This window comes from Sturnira hondurensis, unplaced genomic scaffold, assembly GCF_014824575.4.
Source record: "Sturnira hondurensis isolate 20B ecotype Veracruz unplaced genomic scaffold, ASM1482457v3 Scaffold0004152, whole genome shotgun sequence".
Lineage (NCBI taxonomy): Eukaryota > Metazoa > Chordata > Mammalia > Chiroptera > Phyllostomidae > Sturnira > Sturnira hondurensis.
In genome coordinates this window covers 5,740,996-5,747,031 of record NW_028076783.1, presented here as the reverse complement: position 1 = coordinate 5,747,031, position 6,036 = coordinate 5,740,996, and positions in this window count along the sequence as shown.

Sequence of the window (6,036 nt, the reverse complement as noted above, 5' to 3'; positions counted from 1 at the left end):
TGATTGGGAGGAGACAGAGAAGAGGGGAGGGATTTGGGAAGGGAGTGGTTATCCACCCCTTACCTAGCAATAGTAATGGCAATGGTGACGGTGATACTGGTTATTTCAATAACTAGTATTTATTCACTGACTCTTTTAAGTGCTTTACCTATATTTTCTCATTCAATCTTATAAATTACATAATGAGGAAAGCTGGCTCCCAACTAAAGGAGCATGCCTACCTTCTCATACCTAGAGAATGAAAGAGTAGGGACCAGAGCCCAGCTCCTCACGCTTTTTAACCAGTCCCCGGCTTCCAGTATTCCAAGAGAGTGCCCACGCCCTCCCACCTCCACAGGCATCCGGAGGCAGGGCTGCGGGCCTGCCAGACGGCGTCCTCTGGGAGCTCCCCTTTCCTGGGAGGTTTTTGGAAAGAAAGAAACAATCACTCACTCACTTCTTACTGCATCTTAGCTTCTGTGAGGCTCCAGGGAGGGAGTAGTGGACATTCTCTCGGAAAAATGGGGACGTTGCAAGGCAGAGATTCTTCTATCCCCCAGTCAAGTTTCATGGGCAGGACGGTGGGCCAGGAGAGGGTGTGTTTTGCCTAAGATCAGCACTGGCCATTCTCCATCGAGCTCTGCCGACGGAGAGGACCCTGGGGGTTTCTCTGGTGTTCCACTCTGTCATCACCTCTGCTTGGGTCACAGAGATGAACGGGCCAATGTTTCTTCCTCCCTCCAAATTACAGCATTTTACTCAGGGCACACCACTCCCTGGGCCACTGTCTCACATGCCGAGAGCTTGGCTGAAATATCTCACAGCTCCACTGGTGGCATCTGAGACAGATTCGTCCTGTCCCCTCCCTTGTGTGGGACCCTTTCCAAGGTCCTGTATGCAATTTCAAATTTGTAATTTTGTATTTTCTTCCTTAAAGAGTCCCTCTCTACCCCTCACAACTATACCAACGCCCTCCCCAGTGGCATAAGCTTCAGGCTCCACAGAACCTGGCTACTTCTCTGGGCAGCATTGTTATTTTGCTTTTACAGATGAGGAAACTGAGGTTCAGAGGGGTAATGAATAGTTTGTTCAAGGTCACAGCTAATCCTTGGTAGACCCTGACCTCCCTTAGCCAGATCTTGCTATCTCTGAAGCCTGCAGCCTTGACACTACCTTGACCCCTTGGTTTGAATCCTGGCCCTGCCTTTCAAGTTTCTTGCCCTGAACTCACTGAAACCCACACTGAGGTTTGAGAAACATCCTCTAATCACTTGTCTGGCACCAGGACGTGGCAGCATTCCTGGTGTGGGGGTGGTGTCCTGTGGCCTGCTCCTTTGCAGCACTGAAATTCCTTAACTCCATTCTAAGCTCAGAGCTTACCCCACAGAAAGATCTTGTCACTGCTTGGGCAAGAGGATGAGTAAATTAGATTGTCAAGGAGCTTGAGATGTTTATATATGCGGCTAGTTCTTGCTTTCCTTTCCAGGTTGTGAGAAGAACTCTGAGCCAATCCCCAAACCTTTGGGGAAGAGCTGCTGGTGCATCAGAATTTGACTGGGTCCCTTTCCAGTGTCAGCTAAGAGGAAACATACAGGGCACCGCCTGCACACCTCCACCCGTCAGGAGCTGGGCCCCCTTCTAAACACAGGCCCCGGCACCTGCAGCTCTGCGTCCCACTGCGGCTCTGCCATGCTGTGGAGGCCCCGGGGAAGGTATGGCTCTGCCTGCCCGCTTTGGGAAATGGACACTGGACCCTAGAGGACTTCTGAAACACTGAGGTGAGGGCCCAGGGACTGTGCTTTTCATCCCCCCTGGGCCTCCTGGGAGTTGAGGCACAGGCAATGTGTGTGAGGACAGCCTACCCACTTGACATCCTCAGAGAGGGGGGACCAAATGGGATTTAAGTAATTATGACAGTCCTTTAAACAGAAGGCCTTGCTTCTTTCATTTTTTATGGCAGTTTGGAAAGTTGGTGTGTATCAGAATCAGCTAGGGGGGAGCAGAGCAGAGAGGCCCCGACTCACTGAAGTAGAGAGAATCGGGACCTTTGTATTCTTGCCAAGTTCTCCAGGGGTTTCTGATATGGGCCACAGTCAGAGCTCCGCTGCTCTGTGGGGCGGGGTAAACTGCCCCTCTTCAACAGATTAGAGAACCAAGGCAGAGAGCTGGGAAATGCTTTGCCTGAGGTTGTCTAATCTGGCAGAAATGAACACAAATACTTTGCGGGGCTGGAAGTTGGAGGCTCCACAAGCAAAGAAACCTTTTCCCATGTGAAAATTCACCTCTCATCCTTGTCCCCCCAGGTAGCTCTTTATAGCCTGGGGCTGATTACTGTGACCTTCCCCCTGCTGAGATAATAACGTCCCAGGTATTCAGTCTGTTCTACCTGCCTTGCTCTAGACTAATCCTGACATTTCAGAGATAGCATCGGATTCCACAGGGTACGGATTCAGTCCTACAAGGCCTCCCCTCCCACTTCAGCGGCCAACAGAAAAGCCCAGGCTCTTACCTGTGCTTTTGACCAACTGGCTATAGGTTGAAGGTTCCAACAGCCCCTCCAATTCAGAACGCCCATCACAAGTCCAGGTCATTATCTGCACTTCTGACCAATTGACTGTAAATCAGAGGTTCACATAACTACCTCCTTGGGTTTGATTAATTTGCTAGAACAGTTCACAGAACTCAGAGAAACATGCTACTTACTAGGCCACTGGTTTGTTGTAAAAAGATACAACCCAGGAACAGTCAGATGAGAAGCACAGGGTGAGGCGTCCCCTTGCATCTCCACGCGTTCACGGTCCTGGAAGCTCTCCACATCCTGCCCTCTTGGGTTTTTACGGAGGCTTTGTTAGTCACAATTTATTAAGTCACTGGCCACTAGTGATTGATGCAACCTCCAGCCCCTCTGTCTTTCCCAGAGGTCAGGGATGGGAATGAAATTTCCCATTCAAGTCACACAGTTGATTCCATCAGCAGCCAACAACTAACTCCCATCCTTAGGTACCTACCAAAAGTCACCTTCACTGATTAACATAGCTAAAGACACTCTCGACATTTAGGAAATTCCAAGAGTTTTGGAAGCTGGGTGTTAGGAATTGTTGACAAAGACCAAATACAAATGAGAAATATATTTTAGTCATGTGAATGACCAAATCATTTGTTTCTTATAAAGGGCCGGGGGCAGCATGAATAATGCATCTGGACACAGATCAGGAGATTATATTTGTTACAAATCCCACTGTTGCAGATAAGGAAGGCCCTGCATCGCGTGCATTTCACAGACGAGTGTGGAGGAGAGACGGCTCCATGACCAGGCTGCTGAGTGATGCTGTGAGCTGGGGCCTGGCTGAGGGAAGGTTGTTTTCCACAGACCTCCCTGGGGGACTATTTTGATATTAATCACCTTGTGTTCTGACACAAACCACACTACTCCCCGGCCTCCAGGTGAGGGCTGGGTATGGCAAACTCTGGTTGTCCTGGCCTGGTCAAGCATGAGAAGCAATTTACCATACCTGGTAGTAGTCACACACTTGTACACGAGAGTATTCTGCCCCACCCCCCTTGCCCTGTATAATTCTCTGACACTAGCTAAGCAGTTCAGGGACCCATTTCACCTTTCATTGTCCAAGACATACCTCGTTTGTAAGTTTCCCTCAGTAAACTGCTAATTACCAGATTGGAGTGGCCAGCCTCCTTCCTTCCTTCCTTCCTTCCTTCCTTCCTTCCTTCCTCTCTCTCTCTCTTCCTCTCTCTCTCTCTTCCTCTCTCTCTCTCTTCCTCTCTCTCTCTCTCTTTCTCTCTCTCTTTCTCTCTCTCCCTNCCCTCCCTTCCTTCCTTCCTTCCTTCCTTCCTTCCTTCCTTCCTTCCTTCCTTCCTTCCTTTCTTTCTTTCTTTCTTTCTTTCTTTCTTTCTTTCTTTCTTTCTTTCTTTCTTTCTTTCTTTCTTCCCTCCCTCTGCTTAGGAAGGTGGATTTTCAGTCTGAAGGTCTTTCCCTGTGTCTGCCTTGTAACACTTGGTGAGCCAGTCAGCAGCGCTATGAAATGGGTCTTGGGAAAGAGACATCAGCAGGGAAATCCCGAGTTGGCCTTCTCTTTCTCTGTGGGGAGCAGCGGCCTGTCTGTTTAGAGGCATGTGGGCCGCCAGGAGAGGATGGAGAAACCCTGAGAGCACTGGCCAGTCTCATGCACCTGTTTAAGGAGTTGTGCATTGCACACTGTGGCAGGAAGGAAAGCACGTGGCCGCAGCTGTAGACTGACCTCTTTTATGGGTGGCTCAGCTGGCCACAGACCCCCAGCTAGAGGCAGAAGCCAGACTTAGGAAACTGGAGAATGAAGTAAAATGAAAAAAGGATGTAAGACTGCCTGCAACTTTGCTAGCATTGGAACAAACTAATAAGAGTTGGAGAAGAAGACAATGAACCGGAAAGCTTGTCACATGGCCTAACTGGGAGGGTGCAAGCTGCCATGACCTAAGGTCAGAGCGTTTGTGAGTCAGCCAGGTTAGGATACAGAGCAATGGGAACCGTAGGAAAGTGAGGACAGTGAGAAAGCGGACATTGCAGGAGGAGGTGGCAGGACCGATGACACATCCCATGCCATCTGACCTTTGATTCTGAGGAAAGAAAAAGCACAATGGTAGCAATCGTTTCCCCAGGCAAGACGGCCTCCTGAGCAAGAGACTAATGGTAAGGGAATACACATCCACTGTACTCTTTAGTAGAGGCACCATGTTTCAGCAAAGGCCAGGTAAAGGATTCCCACTTAGCTCATGTGACCATGGGACAACAGGGGTGACGGTGTTTCCCTGACAAGTCAGGGATCCGGGAGTATGAGTGACGTCACCGTGCACCTGGACTGTAACAGTCAGGAAAGTCCCCTCATTCTGTCAATTGGGTGCTCTCCCCACCACTACTCTGAGAGGACGAGGTCTTCACTTCCCCAGTCTCAGGGAACACACCTGGCATTTACATCTTGCAAGGGCAGACTTTATAGACCTCTATTGGAGAATTTCTCCTTCAAGTACAAGTGCTTAAAGTAGAATGAGAGGCAAGGCCCACTGGGAACCTGTTAGTTTACTGCCACCACAGAGAATGGTGATGGTCAAACAATACCAACTACCAGGACAACATAGGAAACAGGGGAAACTGTCCAAGAACTCCACCATGTGGGGTTGTATGCCCTCCCTGTTCACAATGCCTTTAATAGCTCATTGCAGACTTCCGCCAAGATGGAGGCATAGGTGGAAACACTGCCTTCTCCCACAACCAAGTTTGAATACAACAAAGGTTTGGAGAACTAGGACACACCCAAAGACCAGAACACGGAATTATACGGAAGTCCGGAAGTCCGACAACTACAAACCATTCAACGGGGACGGTAAGAGAGGCGGAGCCAGCAGCGGAGCTGGGTCGGGCAGGACAGATCCCCCGACCTAGGCAAGCAGGTAGCCCAGAACCAGTCGGGGTGTGGGGCAGACTGACCGCGGTCGCACATTCGCGCACAGTGAGATGGACCACACAGGCCCCAGGGGGCGAACCCAGTGGTGGAGGGCTGACGGTGGTGGCACACTCGCGTGCAGTGGAATGAAACGGGTGGGCCTGGTGACGGTGGTGGCTGCAGCGCCGGGGCTGCGGCGGCAGGCTGCAGACGGGAAGCCATTGTCCCTCTTTGACCCCGCCCCCACATACAACGTCACAACCCAGCGACTTAGTTGCCCTGTTCGAGTGAACACTTTAGGGCTCTGATCCTGCTACGGAACAGGCACGAACAGCCCAAAGATGGTGCAAGAAGAACTCAAAGTCCCAGAGCCAATAACTCTAAGCGACCAAGAAATTGCCAGCCTCTCAGAAGCACAATTCAAGACACTATTTATCAGGATGCTCGCAGAACTGGTAGATTATAGTCACAAATTAGAGGAACATAGTCACAAATTAGAGGAACATATGAAGGCTAAACTAATTGAAATGAAGGGAGATGCACAGGAAACCAATAGTGATGGAAAGGAAACTGGGACTCAAATCAATGGAATGGACCAGAAGGAAGAACAAAACAACCCACC